This window comes from Castanea sativa, chromosome 5, assembly GCF_040712315.1.
Source record: "Castanea sativa cultivar Marrone di Chiusa Pesio chromosome 5, ASM4071231v1".
Classification (NCBI taxonomy): Eukaryota; Viridiplantae; Streptophyta; class Magnoliopsida; order Fagales; family Fagaceae; genus Castanea; species Castanea sativa.
Genome location: NC_134017.1, coordinates 13,920,044 through 13,940,017, shown reverse-complemented (window position 1 = coordinate 13,940,017; position 19,974 = coordinate 13,920,044).

Below are 19,974 nucleotides of genomic sequence, written 5' to 3'. Positions count from 1 at the left end.
GATATCACGGTTTCTGATTTCTTTTTATATCAAGTAGTGATAGTTAGTTTCTTTGAAAGCACTCAAACTTAGTTTTGTTTGTAGAAAAAACTAAGCAAAAAAGGACTGCTTACTTATTGGTTTCAGTTTTGTTCAATATTTTTATTTGTTACTTTAAATTTTTTTTCCTTTTCAGTTATTGTGCAAAGTTTATTCCTTTTTCCATAAGGATTATGTCAGTGATATGCCTCCTTTTTTTTCGTACAGATAAATCACCTATGGTGGAGTTTTATGCTTTAAAACATTGAAACAGTGAAAGCTAATCGCAAGCAACATATGCAATTAGTACTTTCCTAAGTCCAATGATTTCTTCTTTTCTATTTTGTTTAGTGACATTTAGTGCTGCCACTATTGAACTAAAAGTTAGTTGGTACTTCCTTTTTTTGTTTTATTGAAATTATTTACAATCTGTGGAGTCGAAGATAAATGCTACGTTAATGGAAAATTGTTTTTATGTATCATGTAACTTCAATTTGTTTCGCTCAAGGACAATTAGTGGCGCCCCTATTTAACTTCAGCTGAGTTTTGTTTTATTGAAGTCATCTACAATTTGTGGAGTTGAGGATAAATGTTATGTTAATTGAAAATTTTTATTGATGTAGCATGCAACTAATTAGCAAATGCCATTAGTATTTTAAGTAATTCTAATTGAATATTTAAATGCAATTCTTTTTAGTAGATAAAAAGTTGTTACTTCATGTTATTGCTTTAACATATGTTTCACATTCATGTTCACTGTGGTTAACATGTTTATATACACTGTAGCATTTATCCGTGTATGTATAAATTAATGAATTTTATGGGAGATGGTTGAGCAATTATGATTTATGCACCTCTACTCATAGCTACAAAATCATTATTCCTATTGGATTCTATGATAGTGGTAAATTAAATTATTTCATAGAGAATCCCTATAGGCTTTAAACGCTTATATTTTGGTTGAGTTATATAATTTCTTATATGGATGCAAATGGAGCCTTAATTTGATCATATTGTACATTATTCTTCAATATTAAAGGGAAAAAAAAAGCTCTTTATAGTTTCTTTTAAGTGGTTTCTATACAGTATTGTATAAATTTATTTTAGAAGTTGATGGATACAATCTTAATTTTTGTCAAGTTTCTTAGAAGTGCATCACACTTTTTAGATGAATTTTTCCCACTTGGAATTTGTTGAATATAATATGGGAAACATATCATTTGGGTTCTACAACTATTTTGCTCCTGAGGAAATTTACTTGAGGTTAGGCTGAATTTTTTATAAATGTAATTGTCTTATCAAGTTGGTGCTAAATTTGATGTCTAAACTTCTTGAATATTTGCAGTTTTAATTTAGCCTCATTTTATTTTTCTCTTTTTGGATAAATTAGCTTCATTTGATCTAAATTATAGCTTCGTTTGATCTACTTCTTCTCAGATGAAGAAGTTTTAAGACAAAGAACATGAAGCTGACAACAACCAAATTGGCTTCTCCACCAAATTTCTTCCAAGGATATTCTCATCGTTCTCTTTTTAACTTTCTATTTTTGGCTAATATTTTGTATCCATCACAGGGGATGTTACCAACCACTTTAGTTGCTTATAATATATTTGAAAGAAATATATTTGCTATTGATGCAGTTCATAAATATACTATAATCCAATCATTTATAAATTTGATTGTGATAGTTATCTATGTATTTAATTTGAAATTCATACTAGGTGTTATTTATCACATGTTGCTCCTCTTTATAATTTGGTTCTCTATGTTCTTTTTATTTCGTTATTTACAAGTTCTTTGAGGGCTTCTTTTTTTAATTATTTTTCCTAGCGTTGTGATGTAAAGGTCAAAGAGTTCACAAATCACAATGATTGAGGCATGTAATTGTGATTGAGGCATGTAATTGTGTTACAATGAATATCATAATTTAATGGTAAGTTTAGGGATTTTCCCCTTTATTTCTATTGATTTTAAATATATATATATATATATATATATATATATATATATATATATATATATTCGAACATGTAAAAAAAAAATATTTGAATATGTAATAGAATGTAAACTTGGCAAAGAAACAGGAAATTAGGAACAATGGGTATTTTGTTCTTTGAAACTTATTGCTCTGCATCTTGCCATCCTATATCTATGGTAAGCTTTTTGTATGCGTACATTATTCTTTTGATGGACAATTTCTACTTGAGCATAATTCTTTTGAGAAATTTTTAATTTGCAAATTCTATTAAATAGCTTACTTGCTGCAAGTAATTTGATCTCTGCTAATTTCTATGTTTTGTGTCATACTATTTTCAATCTTAATGCAATTTTCAATTTTAGGTTGTTTAAGTTAGACTAATAGAACCACAAAAACGCAAGAGTTAGGGAGAGAAAAAACAAGTGGCTGCTTTGTTTTTGGAAAGGATTGGATTATTTTTAGTCTGTTTTGGGTTAGATTTTAGGTCTTTTAGGTATGAGAGCTACTTATGGGACAATCAATAATGGTATTGGTGTGGTGTTGATGGGTATGATGAGGCCTGAAATGAAGATGAAGTGCATTGTCCCAATTGTTATGGCTAGAATGCTTGGTTATGCACATTTTGATTGGTATGCCAATTGATATTATTGGTGATGCTGGTGTTAGGTAAGTTTATAGATTTTTATTTTTGTATATTTAATTTTATACAAGTATACTGGATTGTGCATTCAGTTATTGGGTGGGCTTGCTATTTGGGGTTGGTTTTTAAAGTTAATTGTTGTTCATGTTTCAATTTCAAACCACCTATTAATTCATTTGCTTAGTTACATCTTGATTCAATTTGCATAGGTAGTTTACATTTGTTCTAGAGTTCACTTTATGCGTTGACTCCACTAATTCTAAGTTCTAACTATGTCCATTGCGTTTGGATCTAGCATGCAGTTAACAATTTGAAGTTGTTTTAATTAGATGAGCTTGGCTCATTGGTGTGGTAAGCTTGACATATTAACGAGGAAAACATTCTGTTTTTTCACTCTTCATTGGAAATTGAAGAGTGAAAAAACAGAATGTTTTCAAAGTATGTGCTGTGAGTTAAGGCTATGTTTTATCTCTATAAACCCAAAACTTATTATTAAAAAAAAACACCCCAACATAAAAGGGCTTTAGTTTGTGGTTAATTTGCTTTGGGTTGGTGCCTGTGTATTTTCAATGACATATGATGCTCACTATGTGCTTCATATTTTGTTTCTAGATGGACACCATTGTAACATAAGATATATATATATATATATATATATATATATATATATATATATATTAATTCTATAAAAGATAATTGGAGTTGATTTTAAATGGAGTGATATTGTATTTTATGGATAGCATTCCTGCAAGTAGGACAAATGAGGGGCTGTATAACATCCCCTCGACAAATTTTGAATTTTAATGTATTGTTATATTAACTTAATTGTTTTCTAATTCAAAAAATAATCACGCACATTGCGCGGGTTAAATGCTAGTATTACATATAAAAGCAGAACTCTTTCCCTGCAATTAAGGTGGTTGTGACATGTAGGAAAAAAGTCCCCATAAAGTTTTGTCATGTTTATAATTAAACCCAACCAAAATCCTGATCATTACACCATTTGAATGCCCGATCGTTACACCCTATAGGGAAAACAAAAACATAAAACCAAAAAACTACCCTCTCCCAATAAATCCTTTCTTCTTCTTTGCCTCTTCCTCCGTGTAGAAGCCGTTTTCTCTCAATTCTCATAACCCTTAAACCATAGCCCATGGCTGCTCTCTCACTCTGTCAGCCTCCCACTGCAGTCATATACCATTTAGAACTATCAAAAGACACACTTAAGATTCATTAAAAAACAAACAAAACCAGTTGTTCTACCATTTTTTTTCTACCGTTTGGAGGAGAATTGAAAAAAAACAAAAAAAACATCTCACACAGGGGAAGATAGAGAGAAGTCGAACCACTACTAGTGAGTTTGTATCTTCACATTTAAGTTTGTTTATTAAATATGATTAGGTTTTGATATTTTTTTTGGATTGGTTTTGATTTTGGTATACAAATTAATTTTTTCTCATCACTTTTCAGTTTGATATTTTGATCAAGCTTTGATATTTGTTTGGGTCTTTAGGTTATATTTGGTTCTCATTATGGTATTTGAGTGAGAAGTGGTTCTGTTTTGATTATTTGGGTTAAATTTGTTCATGTTTATTTATCTATGGTTTCTGGGTTGGAAAATTCTTAGGTAGTCCCGGAGTATAGTAAAATGGTGCTCCTTCCTCTCACATTCATGGTAGACCCCACCATAAATTTAATAAGCGGACTCCACCATAAATGTGAGAGAAGGGAGCACCATTCTCCATACTCCAGGAGTACCTAAGAATTACTTGGCTGGGTTAAAACGTAGTTTCTTTCGGATAGTTTCTAGATAAAGATATAAGTATTACAAGTCTTTTTTTTTTTTTTTTGAGTCAAATAAGAATTACAAGTCAAGTGGGAATAAATAAGTAAATTGGACCTTTTTCCTTAATCTAGGTCCTATAAAGAATAAGATGATAAATTCCGAGAATAGGCATGAGTCAGTTGAGTTTATTTTTTACCCCCAATTAATTACCCAAGCTCTCTTTATTTCAATTAATTTGGATCCTTCCCTTTATATCTGCGGCTCTGTTCCTTTTACGTTTCAAAATCAATTTCTCTATGCTTGAAATTTGCATATTTATTTAATATTAATTCTTCTAGAATAACTGCTTCTCAAAAAAAAAAAAAAATCTTCTAGAATAACTATTTGTCATTCAAATTTAATCTCTCTTCACACAACTACTTCTAATCCAACTTTTAATCTCTCTTATGATTTATTGACATCGAACTCATTTGACTAGGGCAAATAAAATTCGAGTTGAAAATGGTTTTTTCTTTTCATTTTTCCCTTATTAGGAGCATCTATTAGGCCTGTTTAGTTGCCCATGAATTGGAATCATTCATATTTTGTATAATACCACGTTCACAAATCCGACATCTTGGATGATGCTTTAGAATTTGAAGTTGTCATTGTAGTGGATAGAATGACTCATTTGTGCAAATTTTCTGAAATGTCACCTCTTTAATTTTTTCATTGAAGTAAGTTGTCTGAGCCTTTTGTTGTAAAATTAGTAGTACATTTAGCATTTTCTTTATTTTTGTACGCTTCTATGCTTTGATTGGAAAGTTGTGCTAATGAAGTTCATTATCAGTTTATATTGTATTTGGTCTATGTTTGCTTTTTAGTATAATTTGTATATATAAAAGAGAGAGAAGAAGGGTTCTTATTTTCTAGGGTACTTCGGGAAACAAATCCAATGACGACGGGATGGGGCCTGTAGCTAACTATATTAGGATTTTTAACTGTAGTTGTAGCCCACCATATGTAGTTGATGGGGCCTTTCCAATGATGCTTTTATGTTTAGTAACATTTTTTTTTACATTAAAATAAAATAAAAACTAAAAGCTTGGATTTGTGTGAAAACACAAGAACTTGTTTAGACCCCAATTTTAAAATTACGGCTAGATTTCTTTTACTCTTACTTAATCAAAGTGCGGAACAAAAGTAAATGTACGCAATGAACCGATACTACTCTAGTGCACACACATGAACAATGAACAATAAAAATAAAGTACATGAATAAGGGAAGAGAGATGCAAACACAAGATAACACCAAGATGTGTTATTGACGAGAAAATCAAAGGACTCGGTGAAAAACCTCTTTGCGACCCTTCGAGTCGAAATTGATCCACTAGAGAATAAAGTTGGAGTATACAAATAACAAAAAACCCTTCAAGCCTAGTCTACCTAATGTACTTGAGCCCTCCAAGCTCTTACTACCAACGGACTTCTTGAAGTCATGTCTTCTCTAGCTTTCCAGATCTCCTAATACGCCTGATTGCATCTGCCAAGCCTCACCGGCTTCTTTTGGAAAATTTCCAAAGCTTCCCAAGCTCCAAAACACTCTTTACACTCTGAAAATGTGTAGGTTGTGTTTGGGTACAAATCTCCTCTCAAGGTATGACAATGAGAGAGAGAAGGAAAAGAGACTACAATGATGTCTCACTAAGGATGAATAGCTCTCTCTCTAAAAGATGAGTGTGTGTGTTGTAGAAAACCTATCTAGGGTTTTTCTCTCTGAATAGGCTCTCCTACTTTTGTGGGTAACGAGGGTATATATAGTATGAGTGAAGGGTAAGAAAGTCATATTAAAATCCTCCAAGCAGAGAGTTTCGCGGGTATCTCGCGGGTTAGCCCTTCTCGCGAGATACTCACAAAACTGACAGCCTGGCACGACTCTTCAACTTCCAGCATGCCCTTCTCACGTGTCTCTTTGGCGGGTAGGCTTCTCGCAAGACACTCGCGAAATCCACTTGTTTATCTAATACATGCTCGATTATTCACCAACTTAATACTAAACCAAATACAACAAGATTCCACAAAATACAAGGAACAAAAATTAAAGCAATTATAACACTTTTTGTCATGGAATAAAGCCAACAAAAACATAGTTGTAAATCACAACTTTACAAAAATAAAACTAATTTCATTGGTATGACCATGAAAAATTGCTACAAGCTCCCAAATTTCCACAATTATCCTAACATAAAAGTTCATATTATATTTGACCAAAGAGGTTTGGTTTTTAACAAATACATTTGAGCTCCCAAATTTCCATAATTATGCTAACATTGAAATTCATATTATATTTGACCAAAGAGGTTTGATTTTTAACAAATAAATTTGACCATTGGAGGTGATGTATTCCATCCAGCACTCTAGTGCACTAGATAGAATTCTTGCTCCTCAACCAGCAAAGTTTGGGTCTAATGCAACTGGACACTGAACCCAAGCTAAGTCTATTATATAATAGGCATACTTGCATAGAATTGATTGAGTTAATTTAAATTCATTCTTAAAAATATTAATGAAACTAAAAGTATAATAGGATCTTTTTTTTTTTTAGGGTTTAGTATCATATTTTTTCATTCATCACAATTTGAAAAAATAGATAGGATTTTTTTTTTTCTTGAAGAGAATAGGATTCCTATTTCAATTAGAAGCTTTTGAGTGTTTATCCAAATCCAAATTTATAATGTAATACATCAAAAAAAAAAAAAAAAGATAGTGTAATAGTTTAAAATAGAAATGTGTGATAGTTTAGCCTGACACTTTTTTTTATTTATTTTAATGTGGGATAGATTTTCCTCTTTTTGTTTTTCCAATGTGGGATTAACCCACAGTTTTTTCTTTTGAGAATACTAAGCATGCATTTTTAACACACACACACGGAAAGAGGAGAAAAAGTCTTAAAAAAAAAACTGACGGTAGTATATATTCAAAAGGGCTCTTTCATTTTTGTATGGTGGGTGTAGTTATTATTATTATTATTATTTTTTAACGTGGGTAGTGGGAAGTTATTTATTTATTTATTTATTTATTTTGCTATCAACATTGACTATCTAGTGGGGAGTTAATAACCAGTAGGTTTTTTTCTTTTAATTTTTGTCTATTTACGATTTTAACCTCAATTCGTATTTTTAAGAATAAGGATAAATTAATTAAATTAGGGGTATTTTGGAAAGTGAAAAAGATAATAATTAACTTTTTGAATCATTTTAATATAGAGAGATAACTAGTAAAAGTTTAATTGCTATTGGTTTAAATGGCAAATTATGGTAGGCTAGCATGTATACTTGATAATCCTGAAAGATAATATTTGATTTCTTAAATTAGTTAAAGAATAAATTATCTTTTACATTATATAAATATCATATATCGATAACTTTAGGGAATAATTTTAATTCGGGATAGCCTAATCAGAAAGAGTCCATGATTATAAACTTGAAAACCTTCTCTTAAAAATATAAAATATAAAATATAAAAAATAAGATCATTATAAAATCGGATAAAAATGGGAAAAAAAAAAAAAAAACACACACACACACACACAAAAAACACAAAAAATTCTGACAAATGGACCTAGAGTTATGGTTGGCATTTGGCAATTCTGATTTTTTAAGGAACACCAAAAGTAACGGATTCATGCAGGTTGTATTCTTTTTCCTTAGTTTATTAGTTCATTTTATTTGAATTTTACATAATTTCTTACATGTTGATTTTTTTTTTTTTTTTTTTAATTTATAGCAAGAAACCACTTTTACTGATTGTGCTTTAACAAAAAATGCATCAGCAATCAAAAGACTTATGAGGGTGTTTGGTGGCTTGGGCTGTACCATCACTACAAAAAACTAGTTTTACCGTCGCTTTTTTTTCCTAGAGTTTTTGAAAACTGCCACTATAGGAAATTTAATACAGCGCTTTTAGAAACTGCACAATAAGTTAACCAATTATGACAGTTTAGTGCATTTTGAACTTTCTTTTTGTTTATAAAGTTGCACCCACCATTTGTTTGATGTTTTATATGTTTAGCATTTCTTTCTCTTAATTTTAAATGTTTGGTTACTAATAAACCATAGAAATTTTTATTAAAAAAAAAATCCACATTTTTCTTTGTTTTTGTTGATGTTAATTTTTTATAAATATATTGGGATGTGTTTTTGTTGGTATATCTTTTACTTTGAATTTTTACAAAAGTAAAGGAGCTTTTCTTTGTTTCTATTTCTAGATTTCTCACAATGAAATGTTCTCTAATGGTTTGCTTGGATTGAAGGGGAATGAGGAGGAGTAGAAGGGAGTATAGTAGAGTTGGTTGAAAATGTGCTAATTTTGGGAAAATTCTACTATACTCTATACTCTATTCCTCCCCCCCCCCCCCCCTCCAATCGGACCATTAGTTTGTGCATATCGATAAACGAAGAGAGTTTGAAGCTTCCATTGGCTGCTTGAAAGAATCATCCTCTTCTTTATCATTTCCAGGAGGATACCTATTGTAGACAACTCAATTTGTATTTTTATATAAGTAATAGTTGTATTATATAAGTAATAGTTGGAAAGAAGTTAATAAATCACAGTTTAGAAAATTCAATTCTACAAAGTATTATCAATGAAACTATTATTGAGTTTCTTGAAATTGAATTTATGTTGTATATGAAAATAATGAATGCTTTTGAATTGTTTGCTTTCAATACATTGCTCACTTCATATTTGAGTATATATAATAGAAATTAGTTGTGGGGGCCTTTTTTGTAAGTGTTGGGCTGGGCCGCCTGCCGCTACACCAGGCCCAGAGTTTTCTAGATCGAGGAGTTGGGATCGGTCTGGAAGCAAACCTTCCTAGTCCGATTTGTGCACAAACAAAGCCTCTGTTGATCAGGTCTTGATCGTATGCTTTTGGCAGGCAGGACTGTTACATTAACTACAGCAGGCAGATGTAATAAAATGTCAATATAGTAAATTTCGAAAGAAGAGTCTGCTCACCCTCTGCACTCACTATTTATTACATCTTAACTATCAAATGGTTTCCCTCAACTGCAAGAAGCATAATTCATGCAACCATCTATGAACAACATCAATCTAGCCAACATCTATTTAAGCTAGTTATGCAAATCAATTGTGTTAGGGTTATAGACCCCAGTTATCATCAAATTAATCAAATTTTAATCAATTAATTAATATTAATTAATTATGTTCTTGATTAAAATGATTAAAACATCACACAAGCACAAATTATGAACACCAAGAATGATGACTCAGGAAAACTTTTAAAACTGCGGTTTTAAAGTAAAAAACTTGAGGATTTAACTTAAAAAATCCTCAAGACAAAATTTCACTAATAGAATTAAAATTTGTACAATAGACTTAACCCTAAATCTGTTACTACCTCAAGTGGTAATTACTGGTGTGACCATATGTAGTTCCGAATCCACGAACTCTTCTATAGTGATGGAAGGAATTCATGTAATAGTAAAGGTGTTCTCTCTATCATCAGTTCAAGGGTATCAACAATTTCAAGCAAAGGCAAGTTACTCTCATTGATTGTCTGTGCATGTTACGTACCTAACATGTGTATGCATGTAACTGTTACAACATATCACAAGCTAACTTATTATTATAATAAATTAATCAATATGATACATTTTGTGTTGCACGTAAAACTTCTTGTGAGAGTTCATCATAGAATCTTGGGAGAAAATGGGCATTCACCCCTTTTGCCAAAACTTTTCAGCAAAATACCTCATATCTGAAACTATTTAGGGAAATGCCTCTATTTTGAAACATGATTTTTGGACAATCGAGTTTTAGCGAACTGAAAATTAAAAAAAAAAAAAAAAAAAAAATCTCGAACTCAAGTTCTTTGAAAAAAATCAAGTGGAACTCGAGTATTTTATTTTTTCTAAGTCCACATTCGCTATAACTCGATGTTCCAAATATCAAATTTTATATTTGAAACTCGATTTTTAGAAATTCGAGTTTCAAAACAAGGGCATTTCCCTAATCAATTTCACACATGAGGTATTTTGCTAGACAGTTTGTGAGAAATGGGTAAAAACTCATTTTGGCCTAGAAACTTGACTACCCTTGTCGGGTATTGCTACAAAGGAACTAATATAGGGCTCATATATGAGTACATGACCAATAGACGTTTGAATACCGCTTATTTTGCTGAAAATTGAAAACAATAAAAAATGATTTTCCGGTTACTGTTTATAAATGAATTTACTGTTCATTTTAGGGATGGCAATGGGGCGGGGTGGGGTTGAAGGATGGGATCTTCGCCCCTGCCCCGTATAGATTTTTCTTGCCCTATCCCCGCCCCGCCCCGCATGACGGGGAAAATTTCTTGCCCCATCCCCGCCCCTTAAGGCCCCACGAAGACCCGCGAAGTCCTACCCTACACTGTAAAACTTTATTTCTTGTTAATTTTCCCTATAACTATTACCATTTTTTCAAATAAAATAACATGTTTCAATATTAAAAATATACTTGAAATTATAAATAAATTTATCCTATCAAATCAAACTAATTTTTAGCAAAAATTAAATAATATTATCTAAATGTTTAACAAGACAATGTCACAACAAAAATCTCATAGTATGACACAAATATCTCATATTATGTTAATGATGAAAAGTAATTTGAGAAAGACATATGAATCATGAATGAAAAGACAAAAAAAAGAGTTAAAATTGGTACATTATTTCCAACTTTGCTTGAGAGAAAAGAGAGGTAGAACCACATTAGGTAGAATAAAATAAGCTGATGATATTTTTGTTTAAATAGTAGAATTTTAGAGTATGAAATAATTACAACTTAATCCTTATTAACGTGGGGTGGGGTGAGGATGGGGCGGGGTGCAGGGTGGGGCAGGGCGGAGTGGGTCTAAAAAGTGTAAACCTATTCTCGCCCCGCCCCGTGGTGCAGGTCTAAAATCTCGCCCCCATTCCCGCCCATCACTTTTGCGGGGCGGGAAAAACCCGCATGGGGCGAATCGGGGAGGGGCGGGTCAAGTGGGGCGGGAAAAAATTGTCATCCCTAGTTCATTTGCCTATTTGCACTGTTCATGGGAGGCGCTTGTTAAATTTAAATAAAAAAAAAAAAAACCGGTTGAAACGCAAACACATTGCGTTTCAACCGAACCCGAACGCTTCCTTAGAAGCACATTTTTCAGGTTTGGTTATAACTGTAACTAGCTTATAATGATATCATGGAGAGGAAACTGAGGGATAGGACGGATTGATTTGATTTTAAAACTAGGAAGCTAAATTCACTCAACTAATAGTTGAAGGAACAAATTGAATTTAGCTAATAGTGGGAGGGTCAAATAAAAATAAATTGAGCCAATTTATGTTGTAGCAACTTAAAAATAATTTCCCCTCAAAAGTTTTTCTTAAACAACATGATCAAGGCTAATTTATTAATTTGAATTATACAACTAATTAAGTTATAGCTCCATATTATTTACGCATGCAGATCAGAATACAAATATTTTGAGTTCGAAAGCAAGACTTCTAATAGCAATTGATGCAGCTCAAGGTTGGCAATAGGTTGATTTGTATAAATATATATTTTTAAAATATTTTAAAAAAAATTTCTATAACTGATAATGGATTGTGAAATACATGATTGGAGTATTTGCATCATGGTTGTAAGTCATTCCATAGAGATGTGAAAACTACAAACATCTTGTTAAATGAAAACTTTAATGCCAAACTAGGTGATTTTGGTTTGTCGAAGAGTTTCCAAAATGATGGCGACACACATGTGTCAACAAACGTAGTTGGCACCCCTGAATAATTGGACCCTGAGTGAGTGGATATAAAATACTAGTCAATAGCTTGTGTAATACACAATAGATTTTTACAAAATGTTTTTTTTTTTTTTGGTTTAATATAAAATTTAATAATTATGCTAGTTATTGATAGACATTCATGATGATTGAATTTATATATAGAATAAAATTTGATAATTATGTAAGTTATTCTATCATTTAAAGAAACTATGATATAACTAGATTCTAATTGCTAATTTATAAATATATTAAAATTTAAAATCAATTAAAAAATACAAATTTAAATAATGAAGGGTAAAACTATGAGGCTTTCAACTTATTATGCTGTAGAATATGAAGAGATCCATCAAAAGCCAATAGTCTTTTCAATATTATATATATATATATATTTGGTCATTCAAAAATCTTAGTTTGTCTCTTTGAAAATTTCATTTAATCCAATAATCCTAAAAATAACGGCACTATAGAAGCAATTGGTCGAGGTATTCCCCCACAAAATAAAAATAAAAATAAATAAAGTTCTTTTAACAAGAGATCTAGCTTTTTTCTTCAGTGGTTCCTTTTGTTACAATTATTATTTAAATTTATGTACATATGGAGCATATATTTTATTTTGATTTATTGAAATAGAGAATCATTAGTTTTTCCCCCTCTCTTTTAGATATCTTTTGTGCATGCGTATAGCACTATAGCAACATACACAAACAATTTTATATTCTCATTAGAGTTTAAGAAGAAGACAGTCTATTTTTTTATTAAAAAAATTTAGGAAGATGACAATGACTACTCTTTAATATTATATATCAAAGTTAATAATTTTATATTGCATATTTATGAGTTATTATAAGTTACTATAATATATATTAGGGTATTAATATCTAGGCAAAAATGCAATTTATACTTGCTAATTTTGCCCAAAAATTATTTTTCGTACTTTAAATTTGAATTTTGTTATTTATTCCGGTAACCTACTCAAAAAGTATTTTATGCTTGCTATGACCAACTTCAAGCTTAAAGGACAAATGATTTTTGGGCAAACTTACCAGACTAAAATAATCAACTTCTAACTAAAAAGATTAAAATGATTTTTAGACAAAATAGTGAGTGTAAATTGCGTTTTTGACTTATATTTGTATTTCTTTTTTTATAATTTAGTCAGTTTTATACTTTTATTCAATAAATATCAGAACATTCTACCAAAAACAATATCAGGAGTGTTACAAACTTTCTCAAGAATAAATTAGCAAAAAATGGGAAAGTATAACAATCTTTGACTTGCAGGTACTACAATTCAAATTGGTATAGTTTTGGAGTTGTTTTATTGAAAATTATCACAAATCAACCTGTGATAGAAAAATCCCACGGAAGGACTCACATAACCCAATGGGTGAGTTTCATGCTTGCTAAAGGGGATATTCAAAATATTGTTGATCCAAGGTTGCGTGGAGATTTCAGCGTTAACTCAGTTTGGAAGGCTATTGAAATTGCAATGGTTTGTGTGTCTCCAACTTCCAGCGAAAGGCCAAACATGAGTCAGGTAGTCGCAAAACTAAAGGAAAGTTTAACAACTGAATTATCAGAAAAGGAGGGCTATGAGGTAGAATTGAACGATACATTTGAAATGATCAATATGGATCTCGATTCTCAATACTGAATTCAATCCATTAGCAAGGTAAGATATTTCTATAAATCGAAGTTGGCGTTTCGGATGATGAACCTTTTCTGCTTGTGGTAACTTTTTGTCAATGCATATATATATTGTACTTCCAAATTCCAATAAAGCACATCAAAGAATTGCTAGCACCCATGCATTTTAACGGTCCTGATGAAAGTTACTACTAACATCTATGGATAAGCTAGGTTTATTGTTATTATTATTATTAGATTTTTGGGGAAACTATAGATGTTCTATGGACATCTATGGAAATATATACTATCATTATATGAATTTATTATAACAATTCGAATGAGAAACTCTCCGGGAGTACAATACATTTATAATTTCTCCTCCTACGTGATACAGGATACTGCTAGACCTGACAAAATTGGATCCGACTTGGAGTAAAAACTGGTTTATTTTTATGAGCACATTGCCATTGTGTATAAATAAAGAAATGCCAATTTCTACTATATATATAATAATAAAAAAATTAAAGGGCTAATTACAACTTATCCACTTGTGGTTTGGCCAAAATTTAAGTTACCTATCTGTGATTTGAAATTTAACATTTTACCCTCTTGAAATTAGCTTAATTAGGGTTCCATTATCTACCTTCGTTAAATATAAGGCTAAATATGTATTTTTATTCTCTTTTATATCTATCTCCTCTCAAAACTTTAAAAAAAATATAAAAAAGAATAAGAGAAAACAAGATCAAAAGTGAGGGTTTATATAAAAATTATGAACAAACATTACATATCAGATTTTGATCATCCAATATATATGCGAACTAGCTTTCAAATTTTAGTCTGAATCATGAAGTTGCTTTACAGGCTTGTCGTGGATTCCAAGTTGGGACCATGTGACAACTTCCAATAACTCTTCCAAAGTTCCCTACGGACCATACCCACCCAGTCATATGCATAAAAATCAGTAATCCAATTGTCCACAATTTCAGAGTCTGAAAGAAAATGAAAGAGAGACCTAGAAGAGCAATAAAATAGTCAGAATAGCAAGTCATCTCAGCTTTTCTCTTATTCATGTCTGATACTAGCCTGACCTCCCCAACTATTCCCCAGTTATCTGCTCAACAAAGAACAAACCAATATAAATCACCAAAGAAGAACTTGTGGACTAAAAATATAGAACATATATACAATTCATCATTTGTTTTAAACGTTTAAGCTGTTATGAAATCCATGGGGAGAGCCTCCCCTCCCGTTTAAAACTCTCATGTTTCCACCCATTTTAATACAAATGGAGAACACGTGGCAAGTAATAAATCTAACGGTAGAAAATAAAACACGTTAGAGCACTTGCAGCAGTGGAGCTAAATAGCTATATAGCTATTTTAACTCCACCAAAACACCAAAAAGAAGCATGCAGCAGTGGAGCTAAATCTATATTTTTTTAGCTCATTGCTACAGTGCACATCTATAGATAGATGTGCACTGTTCATGAGAGTTAAAAAAATTTAATTTTTTATTTTGTGTTCACATTACCTTTTTATTGTGGTGTTTTTATTGCAGTGAGATGTATTATTTTATTGTGGTAGATATATTATTTTATTGTGATGTTTATATTATTTTATTGTGTTGAAAGCTAAAATAGATCCACTGCTGCAGCATGTGTGTAGGTAAAATAGATAAAGTAACTTTTGGTGGAGCTAAATTGCTAAATTTTTAACTCCACTACTGTGGATGCTCTTACAACATATTTTTTATTCTTAATTGCCCGCACCCTTCAGCAATCTCCTTGCAAACCTACCACTGATGCAACAAACAACGACTTTGAGCAAACAGGACGAAGCCATTGGAGATAAAAAGCACTATCAACCCATCAACCACCCACAACGCATATTCATTCTACCCATATTCGCAAATCTAGAGAAACCAAACCCACATTAAAAAAAAAAAAAAACCCAGCCTCTGCCGTCGAACCAAACTCAGCCTTGACGGCGTCAACGCTCTAGCCACAACACTCACCGCCACATCAGTCTCAACTGCCACAGTTTCTTGGGTGTGTCCCTCGCAGTCGCACGCAACCAAACTGCAACGAAAAATTTCCACTCATCACCGGCATGTTTTGAACTGAACACCTCTGATGCTCAGACCATGAGAGTGCTGACGGTAGAAAGAGTAAAAAAAAAAAAAAAAAAAAAAAGAGACAAAAAAATTGAGAGAATGACATGGCATATTTTTAGCCTTTAGATTGTTTATCTGCCACGTGTCCTTTATCTATATTAAAACAGGAGGGAATGGTAGAGTTTTAAACAGGAGGGGAGCCTCTGCCAAATGGGTGAATCTAATGGCTTCTATGGTGGTGCCAGCAAACTCGGCCACACAGAAGAAGGGTTATTGCCCAATTCAACGTTCAAGAAAGAGCAATGGAGGAAATATCTTGATTTATACACCCGATAGAATAAAGAGGGTGTATTATTAACCAAATGTCACGCTTGTTTAGCAAGCATGGCTAAATTAAACGCCTAGATATCCCTAAAACCTATACCACCTTTGCCTTTAGGAGTACATAATTATACTTAATTAATTCTGTTTATAAATATTGTTTAATTTATTGTAGCTCGAACTTTTTTTTTGTAAATTTTTATGTACTTTATGTATGAAAAAGTGTCAATTAAACTACAAGACTCTTGCCAAACTCTTGTAAACTCTATAAGCAACAACAATTCTTAAAATAATAATAATAATAATAATAAACTACGAGGGCCAGTAGTTATACTAAGAGATATGAAAAATCATATAGTTCCCTACTTTGCCAAAATAGTAATCCATCTTGAGAATTCACTCTCTACGGGTAATAAAATTCACAAGTTGATTAACTAGATCTATGTATATAAATACCATCGTCATCATATTTCCTCTTAAAAAAAAATAAATAAATAAAAACCTCTAATCTCTAACTTTTTTATATTTGTTCTTTTTAAAAACAATGAACGGTTGAAAAAGAGTTTTATTCAAAGTGTGTGAGCATGAACACAATGTTAGTAACTGTTAGGTTTTAAGACCTTAGGGACTAATGTATTAGAATTTTAATTTGTAATGTGTTGGCAAACCATGATTAAAACTTAGAGTCTAGATTTAAGCTACTCAAAGTGTGTTTAATTATAAAGTTGGAATCAAGTGATTGCAGGATTTATTGGTGTAAATCTGCAAGGCTCGATCGATCAAAAATTAGACTCAATCGATTGAACCTCATGCAGATTATTTTTCTGCATAATTTTCCAACTCAGCCCAAGCCCGTTTGACATATAGGGTTTTATATTTTTATGTCTCATATAAATAGAAAAACCCTAGATACGTTTTAAAGGTTTTTGATATGCTGTGTGTGTGAATCTCTTATGAGATCTAGAGATGTTTATCTTTATACATACTTAGGGTTATCAAGATCAAGATTGATGTCAAGAACTTGGTGATCCCTTCAGTTGCTGCACAAGAATTTAACGAAGATCTGAAATCTTTGAGTTGAGTCTTAAAGTCACAAGTAGGAGAACTTGTGGTTGCTGTGGATCAAGAGAAAGAAGAAGTCCGTGGACTCAGAGCTGTCATATGGTCGTGGTAGTAAGTTTTCTACTCGAGGTAGTAGTAGGACGTTAGTGATCTAAGTCTTATTGTACAAACTTCAATTCTTTCATAGTGGATCTGTTTTACCTTGAGGATAGTTAGGTTAAATCCTCCCCAAGTTTTTTACCGGTTTGGTTTTCCTAGGTCATCAGATCTTTGTGTTCTTTATATTTTTCGCATTATATTTTTGTTACACATATTAGTTTAACCTAGTGTTAATTAACAAATCTGTTAATCAACTTGGCTTAATATTAGGTTAAACATATTTTGTTAAGGGGTCTAAATCTCAACAACTGGTATCAGAGGGGGTTAGCTCTAGTGTTTAGATCTTTTGATCTAAGAGTTGATCCTTGACACCTGTTATCACGGATTCTTTGTAGTTCTTATTGCTAATGTTGAGTGTTCAGAAGTCTCATTTTGACAAAACTAGTCTAGGTTTTGTAAAAAGCATCTCAATGTCTGAAACTTATTCCACAAATTTTGTTCCTTCTTCTGAGCTACCCAAGAGTGAAAGTGTCAAACCAGTAAAAGTTACACCAACCTTAGGAAGATTAGAGTTAATCTTAGAGAGACCAAGCTTAAGAATCCTAATCTTCTTAAGGATAAGTTGCATGATAAACCTGTGTGAGTTTGTCATTTTTGTGGATAAACAGGACATATTCGTCCAAATTGTTTCAATTTGCAAGCTGCCAAGCGTGCAAATAAGCGCTTAAGTACCTGTGTCTTAAGCACAAGTACCTATGGTACTTATTGGTGAACTGGTAAAGGCTTTGAACCTTTATACCAATCCTGGAGTTGCTCAGAATTCTCATGTGAATAATAACTCCAATGCTAGAATTGCATCTAAAAAGTTTTGGATGCAAAAAGCTCAATCTAATTGAGTCATTCTGACATGGTCCTTGTGCTTCATCTCTTAATTTCTTGTGACCATTTTTTTCTTTCTTTTGGTGTTTTTGTTTTCCTTTTTTCCTTTAGGAATTGTATTGCATTACATTCATGCATTTCATGTTAGATTGTTTTTGTTTTTCCAAAAAATTATATAAAAAAAAAAGGAAAAAGAAAAGGGAAAATGTGTTTTGCTTTATATATCTTGGATTTTGTAATTAAGGTTGGTCATAGTACTTTTACATAACATTCTTGTATACCTTGTTTAGCTTGGATGAGATTAATTTTATTGCACTTTGCTAGTTTTGGTTATGTAATGCATGTTATGTGGGAATTGTTTATAGTTTTTGATCACATGATCTTGATTTTGAAGTCACATGCTTTTGATTGTAAGGAATAAAACATCCTAAGAAAAAGACATAAATAACTATCTCACCACTATTTACTAGCCAATCATGAACACCTTAGTGCATATCATAAGATTTTTTGTTTGAGAAAGTGTAGCACATGCACAAAAAGGAAAACAAAAACAAGAAAGAAACATAAGGGCAAACTACATTAGAGAAGGTTAGAGCACAAAAATATCAATAAATAACAATCTATATGATTCATGTAATGAAATTCACATATGATGCATACTCTAATGCAATGAAATTTGTTCAATTTTACTCCATTAACCATCAATTGACTTGAACATAGAGTTTTATTCCAAAAACCCCAAAATTTGAAAAACCCAATTTCAAAAATTAACCAAATTAATCAATTTATCATTACACTAGTTAGATAACATCATATAATGTACATAATCAATCAATAACACTATTCAATTTCATCAATTTTAGCTCAATTGAACAAAATTCCCAATTTTACAAAATCTCAATCCCTAGAAATTTTAATTTTTCCCAAATCACAAAATTGATCAAATTAATGCATGGGAAACATGATTACAACATCTAAGAACAAAAACCCATTGATCAATATTGATTAAAACCGATTGAAAAACTCAAAAATTCCTAAAATCCTTTGTTCGAAATTTTGAATAAAAATGCATGAAAATGCATGAACACATGTGTTTTTATTGAAAAAGGAAGGGTATAAAAGACTTACCAATGCTTGAGCACAAAAACCTTGGAGAATTTTGTGGTAGAAAATGACAAAAAATCTTAGATTGGATCGGTCGAGGAGAGAAAATGAGAAAAGTCTATGAAAAGCTTTGAAAAAGTGAAGAACAGGTGAGGTAGAAGTTTTTTAAAAAAACACTCAACTTTCGAATTTCGATCGGTCGAAAATAAGCTTCGATCGATCGAAAAACACATTCGATTGATCGGGCATCAATGAAGAACTGATCGAGCCAGGGAGATTCAACTCTAAATTTTTATCGCATTTTCGATTGGTCGAGAGACAGATTCGATCGATCGAAAATCTGAAAAACTCAAATTTTTGAAAAATAGAGCAATTTAATGCAGAAACTCCTCAAAGCATAATGTTTCATGAATGAAATGCATAAGTATGAGATTAAAAGTTTTTCAAAAACACTAGAATTCAACCCAGATCTTCCAAAAACAAGATTTTTCAAAACTTAAACATCAAACACATTTTGCAACAATATCAAGGAA